Raw genomic sequence first — 13386 nt, 5'->3', positions numbered from 1 at the left:
ATCACCCTGCCAGCTCTCCTGTGCCCACAACATCAGAGTGAGCTCCCCAGCACTGCCCTAGCTAGCTCACCTAATGCCATACCAGGCAAAGGGTATTGTCAGCTCTACTCAAGTTCTTGGTGCTCATCTATACCTTTGTTAACCAAGGTCATCAGCTCTTATTGTGCTCCCTTGGTGAGCTGTAGGGCCTACTCTGTTATAGGCAGTGAAGGTCAGGGTCAGCTTTGCACAGCTCTTGGAAATCAACATGGTCCCAGTCAGCAGCCCAGAGCAGGGATGTTAGCATGACCTTTGGTTGTAATATGAGCCAGAGACATCACAGACCTCTGCTGCTCCATGACCATGGACTCCAACAAGACCTTCAGTGGCAGCATGGGCCTCTGGCACTTCACCATGACCTCAAGTGATAGGGGAGGTTACTCACATCATGCTGTTTCTTGCCACTTGAGTTTTCAATTCTGCCTCTCTTCATAGTGCTAAACTGTTCATTTCTGTTTCTCTTCCATCTCTCTACCACATCATAGTGGCTCCTGCTATGCCAAGCCATGCAGTGGGAATCTTCTGCCAGTCTGTGCCTCATTGACTAACTAACTTTTTATCCTTTAAAAGATTATTAATTTTGTTTTTATATATATGATTTTTTTAAACTAAATCCAAATGTGTACCACATGTGGCCCTGGTGCCCATAGAGGCCAGAAGAGGATATTGGGTTTCCTGGAACTGGAGTTACAGACAGAGTTTCAGAGTCAAGTCCCAGTCTACTGCAAGAGAAGCAAGTGCTTTTAACCATTGAATCATCTGTCCAATCGCTGACTTACTACCTTATAAGAACTAAAATTATAACTCGTTCTAGAAAACTACTTCTAGAACTCTGAACATACAACTAAATGGTTATGTTATGATGGGAGAATTACTCTTTTGGTGATTAATATTTCATGTGTGACACTGAGGCATTAAAACAGAACACTATAGCACTTAAAGCCTTCAGAGTCCTGGTGTGACATGAATTTGGGTCCTCTGAAGAGGAGCATACTCTTAACCACTGAGCCACCCCTCCAGGCCCTAAATTTGAAGAATGGAAGGATAGACAGCTGATGCAACACTTTCTCACTTGGGAAGCTAAGCAAAGAAAATTTCCTATATCATGCAATTTTTTTTTTACAGCTTTTTTCTAATGTGTGTTCTTAAGATTGAATCTGACTGTGAAACAGAGCTATTGTGAACTCTGGGTTTTTGGATTGTTTTTGAAATATATGCTTTTAGGCAACAGCAAAAATGACTAGATAACAAAGACTACTAGACAATCTGTGTTCACATTAAATTCTGAGAGGAGCTTAGTCGTTTTATAACATTTATGCATCATGTCTCCCATCTCTATAGCCCATATATTTAAAACCTGAAAGAGCAAGAAATTTACAGAATGATACTCTACAAAGAATTTATGTGTCCTTTTCCTAACCCCTCAACTTCTAGGCTATCCAAGAGCTTGGGAATTTGGTGACTGGCCTCCTAATGCAAAACAATAAAACAAAACCAACACTTTTTGTTTTCTCCTTTGACTTGGCGAAGCACTGATAGATGTCAAGTAGCAGGTTTCTGTCGTCATCATCATCATCATCATCACCATCATCATCATTTTCCTTCTTGAGTTTCTGTGGGAGGAAATGTTGCATCAATTGTACCTTCTTCAGATTTATGGGCTGGTTCAGTTGTTTAAAAATGTGCTGTTTTTCCAGAGGATGCAGGATCAGTTCTCAGTACCTGAGTCACTGAATCTACAGGGTATTAAGAACTCTCTTTTAGAGCTTGATATAGCTTTCTCTCTTGAGACTATACCAGTGCCTGGCAAACACAGAAGTGGATGCTCACAGTCAGCTATTGGATGGAACACAGGGCCCCCAATGGAGGAGCTAGAGAAAGTACCCAAGGAGCTGAAGGGGTCTGCAACCCTATATGTGGAACAACAATATGAACTAACCAGTACCCCCCCCCCCAGAGCTCCTGTCTCTAGCTGCATATGTAGTAGAAGATGGCCTAGTCGGCCATCATTGGGAAGAGAGGCCCATTGGTCTTGCAAACTTTATATGCCCCAGTACAGGGGAACACCAGGGCCAAGAAGTGGGAGTGGGTAGTTAGGGGAGCAGGGTGGAGAGAGGGTATAGGGGACTTTCGGGATAACATTTGAAAGGTAAAAGTAGATATACCTAATAAAAAATTGGAAAAAGTTAAAAAACAAAAAACCTCTCCTTTAGCCTCTATTGGCAGTTGTGCTTTTGTGCACACACCCCCAGTAGACACCCTGACATAAATATATGTATGTGTGGTGGTGCATGCCTTTTAACCCTAGCATTCGAGAGGCATTAGCAAGCACAGCTCTGTGAGTTTGAGGACACCCTGTTATACATAGTGAATTTCAAGACAGCCAGGGCTATGTGGTGGGACCCTGTCTCAAACAAACCAACAAACCAACAAGCCAACCAAGCAAACACACTTCAAATTTGATCAAGTGTCTGTTTTCATAATTAAGTACTGTTTTCTGGAACAGGAGAGATGTCCCAGGTGTCTAAAGCATGTGCTGCGATTACAGAGGACCAGAGTTCAAGAGTTCAGTCCCTAGTACTCATATCTGTGTGACAAGATTGCCTATAATCCCAGCTCTAAAAGATCTTACGCCCTCTTCAGGCTTCCACTGGCAACTGCACTCATATTCACATACCCTTACACAAACACACAAACACACAAACACACACACACACACACACACACCAATCATGTGTCTTCTCATGAGACACCAGAAGAAATGACCCCTCTTGTGGACTAGGTGAAAATGAATATAGGGGTTCTGGTACTGATCAAGTCTTGACTTTGATAAAGTATAGTTTTCCAGTGTGTCTCAAATGGTCATGACTAGAACATGTCTTCATCCAGAATGTAACAGTGACAGGGGCTGCAGCACAAGAGGTATACACACACAAGAAATTAAGTACAAAAATAAATCTTTACGACAAGTTTTATTTTGTAACATTTCTTGAAATCTCCTTTTATAGGTGACATTTTTCTGTCTCCTGAAGACTAAAGAGCCATGAATGCTTTAAGAATGAGCCCTTCTCATTTCTTATCTGTTATCTTTACCCTGAATTTGTTTTCTGTTCTGCTTACAAAGCTGCTGACAAGAAAAAAAGGCAAACCCATTATGGCCTCAAGATTCTACCACTAAAACTGAGTGCAGGGTACAAAGCTATGGTATACATAGAATTTTTTTTTTGTCTCTGTCTGTTCCTAGTCTACATCTTCAAACACGAGTCCCTATCCTTTCTTGCATTTATATTTCCTTCCTCCTCCTCTTCTCCACCTCATGTGCTTCCTTTTCAATCCTGGACAACTACCTAGGACTCTTTAGTCACCCCTTTGTTTGTACTGATGCCACTACTACCTCTTGTGCTGCAGCCCCTGTCACTGTTACATTCTGGATGAAGACATGTTCTAGTCATGACCATTTGAGACATATTGGAATACTATACTCTTATAAAAAAGTCAAGACTTGATCAGTACCAGAACACCCTATATTCATTTTCACCTAGGCCACAGGGGGATCATTTCTTCTGGTGTCTCATGATAAGACGCATGACTGGTGCCACCCCTCATTTGCATGGAAGACGGTGGCATGATCACCCTTGCTATGCTTAATTATTTACTTGTTTGTTTATTATCTTCCCTATGAGGAAAACAATCTGAGCTGGCAAGGAGAAAATGACATCATACACACAGTAGTACTAGGAGAGCAATACTAATGAATGGAGGCTAAGAGTTCCAAATTAAATTGGGGGCAAATAGTGCATTATTGTAGAGATATAGAAAAGGTTGAGACAAGCAACTCTGGTTGCTAGAAAAGTTTAAGGAACTGTCAGGCCCTAAGTGCTGAAAGTTCCATCACCCAAGTACCAAGTAATATTTTAGTCATTATTAGGAGAGATGGTCCTAAGAAGCAACGTGTTGAAACTAGTTGTGATTGCTTGCATTGTTCTGTGAGGAAGTGCTGGAGATAACACTAGCTGTTACTTTTAGGATTAGTGGTGGTTCAGACACAGAAGTAAGTCTCTTATAGTGATCAAAGCTTTAATTCCCAGATCCTGTGTCACAGAACTATGCAATTATGTTCTTAGTAGGAATATTTGTAAGTCTATGGACCTTTAGCAATCAAGGTCTTGGAGGTCAACACTATTGAATATCAGGTTTTTCTTTTGGTGATGTCTATCTGTTAAAAGCACCCACACAGCTGATCAACATCTCCAGTACACATATGCTGTGTCATCTTAAAATAATTATACAGCTGGATGGTGGTGGCACATGCCTTAAATACCAGCACTTGGGAGGAAGAGGCAGGTGGCTCTCTCTGAGTCGGAGGGCAGTATGGTCTACAGAGTGAGTTTAGGGCAACCAAGGCTATACAGAGAGATCCTATTCTTAAAACACACACACAATGAGGAAGTATATATTAATGTGATCCTTCAATTTCCTTATTTCTATTAAAAATACAGCTTTAAAAATTATTGAGACTAGATAAATGGTTCAGCAGATCTGGAAGATCTTGCAGAGGTCCTATGTTCAATTCTCAGCATGTGGTAGTTCACAGTAGTTTATGCTGTATGCAAAAACAGTACCAGGATATCTGCTACCCTCTGGCTTCCTCAGATACAAGGCATATACATGGTAGACAGATACACATGCAAACACAATGCTAGTACATGTAAAATAATAAAATAAAAACTTAAAAACATTACTAAAACAAACGTTTAAAAGCACTACGGAAGTTGGGCCTGATAGCAAAATCAGCTTACATTTCCACATTATTGTTCATCACTAAAGGAAGTCGGGACTGGAACTCAAGCAGGTCGGAAAGGAAGCAGGAGCTGATACAGAGGCCATGGAGGGATGTTCTTTACTGGCTTGCCTCCCCTGCTTGCTCAGCATGCTCTCTTATAGAAGCCAGGACTCCTAGCCCAGGGATGGCACCACCCACAAGGGGCCTTTCCCCCTTGATCACTAATTGAGAAAATGCTTTACAGCTGGATCTCATGAAGGCATTTCCTCAACTGAAGCTCCTTTCTCTGTGATAACTCCAGCCTGTGTCAACTTGACACAGGTGCTTCAGTTGAGGAAATGCCTTCATGAGATCCAGCTGTGGGGCATTTTCTCAATTAGTGATCAAGAGGGAAGGGCCCCTTTTGGGTGGTGCTATCCCTGGGCTGGTAGTCGTGGGTTCTATAAGAAAGTAGGCTGAGCAAGCTGAGGGAAGCAAGCCAGTAAAGAACATCCCTCCATGGCCTCTGCATCAGCTCCTGCTCCCTGACCTGCTTGAGTCCCAGTCCTGACTTCCTTTGGTGATGAACAGCAATGTGGAAGAATAAGCTGAATAAACCCTTTCCTCCCCAACTTGCTTCTTGGTCATGATGTTTGTGCAGGAAAAGAAACCCTGACTAAGACAAATATCCTATGTCCATTTCGGTAAATATTTGCCATTCATAATGAGCTGAAATTATACTGTCAAGTATTTTAAATGTTCTGTGTTTTTGATACATAAACCAAAAGTATTAAATTTAACTAAATCAAAATTGACAGTCCTCAGAACCACATTCCTAGAAATTGCAAAAGAGTAATTTTTTTTTGTTTGAACAAAGGTTGAATTGATTTGAGATATGTGTTATATTAGATGCAAAGTAGCCTTGTCATTTAGAGTAACATTTTTCCTATGTAAATGACATTGATATAAAGATGTATTAGGAAACAGTAATTCTTCTTTTCCCTTTTTTAATTAGATATTTTCTTTACTTACATTTCAAATGTTATCCCCTTTCCTAGTTTCTCCTCCAAAAATCCCCTATCCTCTCCCTCCTTCCCCTGCTCACCAGCCCACCCAATCCTGCTTCCTGGTCCTGGCATTCCCCTATACTGGGGAATAGAACCTTCACAGGACCAAGGGCCTCTCCTCCCATTGATGATTGACTAGGCCATCCTCAGCTAGATATGCAGCTAGAGCCATGAGTCCCAATATATGTTTTCTTTGGTTGGTGGTTTAGTCCCAGGGAGCTCTGGGATTACTGGTTATTTTATATTGTCATTCCTCCTATGGGGCTGCAAACCCCTTCAGCTCCTTGAGTACTATCTCTGCGCCCTTCACTGGGTACCCTGTGCTCAGTCCAATGGATGGCTGTGAGCATCCACTTCTGTATTTGTCAGACACTGGCAGAGCCTCTCAGAATACAGTTATATCAGGCTCCTGTCAGCAGGCTCTTGTTGGCATCCACAATCGTGTCTGGGTTTGGTGGTGGTTTATGGAATGGATCCCCAGGTGGGGCAGTCTCTGGATGGTTATTCCTTCATTCTCTGCTCTGAACTTTGTCTATGTAATATCTTCCATGGGAATTTTGTTTGCCCTTCTAAGAAGGATTGAAGTATCCACACTTTGGTCTTCCTTCTTCTTGAGTTTCATGTGTTTTGCAAATTGTATCTTGGGTACTCTGAGCTTCTGGGCTAATATCCACTTATCAGTGAGTGTATATCATATGTATTTTTTTGTGATTGGGTTACCTCACTCAGGATGATATTCTCCAGATCCATCCATTTGCCCAAGAATTTCATAAATTCATTTTTTTAATAGCTGCATAGTACTCCATTGAGTAAATGTACCACATTTTCTGTATCCATTCTTCTTTTGAGGGACATCTGAGTTCTTTCAAGCTTCTGGCTTTTATAAATAAGGTTGTTATGGGCATAGTGGAGCATGTGTCCTGATTACGTGTTGGAGCATCTTCTGGGTTTACATCCAGGAGTGGTATTGCTGGATCTTCCAGTAGTACTATGTTCAATTTTCTGAGGAACCGCCAAACTGATTTTTAGTTTGTAATCCCAATACCACCAGCATTAGAGGAGTTTTCCTCCTTCTCCACATCCTCACCAGCATCTGCTGTCACCTGAGTTTGATTTTAGTCATTCTGACTGGTGTGAGGTAAAGTCTCATGATTATTTTGCTTTGCATTTCTCTGATGACTAAGGATATTCAACATTTTTTTAGGTGCTTCTCAGCCATCCCACATTCCTCAATTGAGAAATCTGTTTAGCTTTGTACCCCATTTTTAATAGGGTTATTTGGTTTTATGGAGTCTAATTTCTTGATTTCTTTGTATATATTAGATATTAGCCCCCTATCAGATTTAGGATTGCTAAAGATCTTTTCCCAATCTGTTGGTTGCCGTTTTGGCTTATTGACAGTGTCCTTTGCCTTGCAGAAGCTTTGCAGCTTTATGAGGTTCCATTTGTCAATTTTTGATTTTATAGCACCAGCCATTGTTGTTCTGTTAAGGAATCTTTCCCCTGTGCCCATATCTTCAAGGCTCTTCCCCATTATAAGTTTCCCTCTATAAGTTTCAGTGTCTCTGGTTTTATGTGGAGTTACTTTATCTACTCAGACCTGAGCTTTGTACAAGGAGATAAGAATGGATCAATTTGCATTCTTCTACATGCTAAGTGCCAGTTGAGCCAGCACTATTTGTTGAAGATGCTGTCTTCTTTCCACTGGATGGTTTTAGCTCCTTTGTCAAAGATCAAGTAACCATAGGTGTTTGGGTTCATTTCTGGGTCTTCAATTCTATCCCATTGATCTGCCATTGTAACAGTACCAAGAAGTTTTTATCACAATTTCTCCATAATACAGGTTGAGATAAGGGATGGTGATTCCACCAGTGGTTCTTTTATTGTTGAGAATAGTTTTTGCTATTGTAGGTTTTTTGTTATTCCAGTTAAATTTGTAAATTGCCCTTTATAACTTTGTGAAGAATATAGTTGAAATTATGATGGGTATTGCATTGAATCTGTAGATTGCTTTTTGGCAATATTAATTCTGCCAATCCATGAGCATGGGAGGTCTTTCTATCTTCTGAGCTCTTCCTTGATTTCTTTCTTCAGAAACTTGAAGTTCTTATCATACAGATCTTTCACTTCCTTAGTTAGAGTCACACCAAGGTATTTTATATTATTTATGACTATTATGAAGGGTGTTATTTCCCTAATTTTTTTCTCAGCCTGTTTATCCTTTGTGCAGAGAAAGGCCACTGATTTGTTTGAGTTAATTTTATATCCAGCTACTTCACTGAATTTGTTTGTCAAGTTTAGGAGATCTCTGGAGTAATTTTTTGGGTCACTTATGTATACTATCATATCATCTGAAAATAGTGATATTTTGACTTTTTCCTTTCCAATTTGTATCACTTTGATTTCCTTTTGTTGCCTAATTGATCTGGCTAGGACTTCAAGTACTATATATTGAATAGGTGGGTAGAGAGTGGGCAGCCTTCTCTAGTCCCTAAATTTAGTGGGATTGCTTCAAGTTTCTCCCCATTTAGTTTGATGTTGGCTACTGATTTACGGTATATTGCTTTCATTATGTTTAGGTATGGTCTTCTAATTCCTGATCTTTCCAAGGCTTTTATCATGAATGGGTGTTGGGTTTTGTCAAATGCTTTCTCAGCATCTAATGAGAAGATCATGTGGTTTTGTCTTTGGTTTGTTTATATGGTGGATTACGTTGATGGATTTCTGTAAATCTAACAAGTTCTGCATCCCTGGAATGAAGCCTACTTGATCAGGATGGATGATTCTTTTGATGTGTTCTTGGAATTGAATTGCAAGAATTTTATTGAGTATTTTTGCATTGATATTCGTAAAGGAAATTGTTCCAAATTTCTCTTTCGTTGTTGGGTCTTTGTGTGGTCTAGGTAACAGTGTAATTGTGGCTTCATAGAACGAATTGGGTAGAGTACCTTCTGTTTCTATTTTGTGAAATAGTTTGAGGAGTATTGGAGTTAGGTCTTCTTTGAAGGTCTGATAGAACTCTGCACTAAACCTATCTTGTCCTGGGCTTTTTTGTTTTGTTTTGTTCTTTTTTGTCAGAAGACTATTAATGACTGGATAATCGTAATTCTTATTACAAGATTACTTATAATTTTACAACCTTTCTTTTACTCATCCTGTGTATAATTTTGTGTTTTTTAATTATAAAATATCCTCTTATAAATAAATATAAAATAGCTCCCTTTGTTTGCCCTATTTCAGAATTTAATTTTTTATAACATAATCTTTTATTTTTTTATGAAATAGGGTTTCACTGTATAACCTTTACAGCCTGAAACTTATTAGACCAGTCTGATCTTGAAATCTGCCTTGTTCAGCCTTTTGGAGTGCTATGATTAAAAATTTGTGCGACCAAACCAACCTTTATCCCATATTCTTGTCTTCATGGCAATATGGTAATTTGATGACATTTAACATGAATCTATTCTTGTCACAACACATAACAGAATATTACTTTAGCTTATGTGTCCATACTAGATATGGTTCTTATATTTTATTTTAAGATCCCATATCATAAACTAACTAACTCAAAAAACAACAAAGCATTTGTCTCCAAGGAGCCAGAGCTTTATCATGTCTTCTGATAAAATGTCATTTTAAGAAATTTACATTTAGTTAATGCTCTTTCTTCATAATTAAATTATCTTAGTATCACTCTGCTTAGTTTTGAGAAAACACAGGTAACTATAGAAGGTGATAGTATTTTCAAGGAAAATATATACTGTATCTATTTTCTAATTCTAGCATTGTTTAATCACTTGAACCTTGCAGGAAACTTGTTCAGATCTCTACAGTGAACTTCTTAAATACATGAAAAACTCAGCACTCTCACAGGGACAGCTGCTTTCTGCCTGGAGTCATTTTAGTAATCAGCGATGATGTAATGGAAAGTGAGCTAAGCCCAGGAATGACTGGGATCTCCTACTGTCTATCTTTAGGAACACCATAACTGTCTAGAGTTCCAGTGCCCTTCTTTTTTAAATGAGGTTAATATTATCCACATTACACATTTCTTGAAAATTAATTTAACAATGTAAAAGTGTATTAAGAACCTCCAGAAATGGCATTCGACAGGTGATATCACTTATGAGTGAGGATTTGAACATTATAATTAAGAATAAATTTAATGCTTTATTTTATAGCTCCAAGAGACTATAAATACCATTCCAGGTATGGAACAAAACTATATGGTTAACTCACTTTCATCACCTTGGGTAATTTGCTTAAGTTTCTTGAAAATAATGTTCTACTATAAAAGTAAGAGAGATTAAGTCTGGAGAGATGACTGAACAGATTAAAAACTCTCTTCTCTTCCAGAGGATTTGTGCTCAATTCTGAGCACGCACATGGGAGCTCTCAGCCATATGTAACACCAGTTTGCAGGGGATATGATATCCTCTTCAGACCTTCTCAGGTATTGAATGTGTATAGTGCACAGACATACACAAAGGCAAAACACCCATACATGCAAAATAAAATGGAAAAATGAGTGAAAATATTTGAATGATACCTTTATGGTAAACTTTGAATCATAATATGAGTGCCCAACATACAGATCCAATACTAAGGTATGCTGATAGAGCTAGCTATGATATCGCAGACTACTATCTTAGACTTATCTTCTCAGTAGTGATGGCATACTACTTTAATCCCAGCACTTGGAGGCAGAGGCAGATGGATTTCTGTGTTCAAAGTCTAGTCTATAGAGTTTCAGGACAGCCAGAGCTGTTATAGAGAATCCCTGTCTTAAAAAAAAAAGCAAACAAACCAATCAAACAAGCAAACAAACAAACAAGATTTTCACAACTTCAGTGACAGAAGTTAACACTGTCAGAGGATACTTGAAAATTATATATTCATACCCCAATGGTTATTTTTGTAGTTACAATGATTGTGTTTTTAGTTTTGTTTGTCCTAGAGGCTAAGATTAATTATAATTGTTAATCCAAAGCCTTTTTCTTTTTCTACTGTATTTGGCTGGTGTCATTGAGTAGCTTTACAGTGTAAATAAAATCAAATTATTTCAAAATAAGAAAGAATTTGGTGTGAATTGCCCTCAAATTATAAATGCTTTCAGTAATATATACTTCTGTTTGAATAAGAATATTTGTTAAAGATGAACATCTAGTTATATAGATATGCATGTTTTTTAAAGTGATATGGTAAATGATGTCACAGGCAAAAGTTAAAGGTACAAAAGGTAAGAAAATAAAGATATACCACTGCAGCCTATTTTTCTAGGCATAAACATATTTCCCAGTTCAGATCATCTCTTTGCAATGATGTCATCACTGTTATTTGATGACTGAATGATGAATGAGGTTGGCAAATTAATTATTTCTGTACAGCTATCCCTAGGTACCAAGAGGCCTTAAGAGGCTCTGCCAGGCACTTCCCAGAAAACAATCTATGGAAAATGTTCTGATGCTGGTTATGCAAGCCCCGTGAGATTTTCTGTTTCATAAGCAGGGCAAGGGGAACTTTTTGGTCTGTAGTTCATTTGCCTCTGACAAGAAATATAAATGTCAGGGTCTGCTAATCATGAACTGCATTCCTGGAATGATGATGTGAGTACTCCTGTGCCTGTCCAGATATGCTCTCCAGCTCCCTCTCATGCTTGTTGGGCCTTACATGAGTCCTCCCTTGTCTTTAGGACAGCTCTTTCTTTTAGTGGACCTAAAAAGGTTAGAATATTGACTCAGAATATCCTGGTGTCTGAGCATAAGCAAGTAGAAAGCTTTGAGAGCCTTTGCTAATCAAGAAGAGAAGAGGGCAAGCGCACAGGAACGTGACTTGCTTAGAGAGATTGTTTAGGTGTGGCTAGAATTGTTATCAAGGAGAAATCATCCACTCCCAACCATGTAACTTCACTGCTTCACATCTGATTGTCCTCATTGTATCCAGTGGAGTGTGAGATTAGGGAACACAGGATAGCTCAGCCATTGTTTTTAGAAAGGGTGTTTAGGGGCATTTACCACAGATTTGAATCTGAACCCCCATCCTGAATATCATGACTTGGAAAAGATTCAAAGTCACTAGTCTGAACACCAGTGTCAGATTATAAATCTTTAGATGATGAAAGCTTTGAGTGTGCTTTTAATGTGGGGCAACTTTCTTTCTTACTATAGGCAGGGGTCTGATCTACGAACACAAATCAAATGCTACTGTTGCCTATTTCAGGGTAAGTCTACTTATTCTCAGAAGGAATAATATCTGTAGGAAATTATTATCTTCTTTGCCTAAGGCAAAAGATCTTATTTTAGAGATAATACTAATTTTAGTCTTTAAGGATATAAAAAATATTCTTGTATAGTTTCTTAAACAAGAAGAGATTTTTAAAAAGAACAATTAACCTGGAAGAAGTTAGGCATGGGTACTTTCCCAACAGTCAAGAAAAGTTGCTGTGAGAATCCATTGGCAAGGGGCTTGTCTAGTAGCAGAGGAAGTTCCTTGAGCAGAAAAACAAAAAAACAAAAAAACAAACAAAAAAAAAACCCCAAAACAAACAAACAAAAAAAAAACAAAACCACCACCACCACCACCACCAACAACAAAACAAACAAACAAACAAACAACCCCCCCCAAAAAAACAGAAGAGTGACTTCTCAAAAGATAAAGAGCAGAAAGAAAACAGGTCTGTCATATATTAGCTTTGAAACTGAGATAAGTTCCTCAATGTAAGTAGACTTCAATTGCTAACCTATAGGTCTGATTAGTAATAGTAATTGCCCCTTTCATAGATATGTTGTTAAAAATAATCATGCTTTTAAAAGATGTGTCTATCTTTAAAACAGAGTAAGTATTCATTAGTTTGGATGTAAAGAAAGATAAAAGGAAGGGAGGGAGAAAGGAAGGAAGAAAGGAAAGAAGGAAGGAAAAAAGAAGAAAGGAAGGAAAAAGGAAGGAAGACAAGAAAGAAGGAAGGAAAGAAGGAAGGAAAACGGGCATATTGCTGATATTGTTGTTTAATGTCATTAATTCTAGGAGAATCAAGGAATGAAGCCACTTCATCTCTAGGCATCATCATTCCACTTAGACAAGTTACCTCAGAGATAGTATTTCTTAACTTTATTCTACTTCTATGTGGGTCATTTTTCTGTCACTTTATTGTAGTGACTTGAATCTGATACCATAAATTGCTGTTTCTTTTGGCTAATATTTCTGAGCAGTCTGCCTTCTTAGGATAAAAGGTTCAAACTATACAGGGACACAGCTGTGACAGACCTGGGCATTTGGCAATCTGAGTTAATAAATGTTCATATGCAAATAATTTCAAAACACTAGTATCAAATGAAGGCGCTTCCAAAGTAGGTGTCAGATATGTAAAATAATGAAAGGTTTTCATTAGAATTTACAGTCCTGCTAAGAATACTTCTGAGTATCACATTACTGTATCATAGAGTACAGCTTATGCTTGCTGCTCTTGATTCCGTTAAAATCATCGTGAATTTCATTTTACAGACGTCCATGAGGTATTGT

Source organism: Mus caroli, unplaced genomic scaffold, assembly GCF_978045245.1.
Source record: "Mus caroli unplaced genomic scaffold, Mus_caroli_1 scaffold_11, whole genome shotgun sequence".
Taxonomy (NCBI): domain Eukaryota; kingdom Metazoa; phylum Chordata; class Mammalia; order Rodentia; family Muridae; genus Mus; species Mus caroli.
This window is presented reverse-complemented; position numbering follows the sequence as displayed.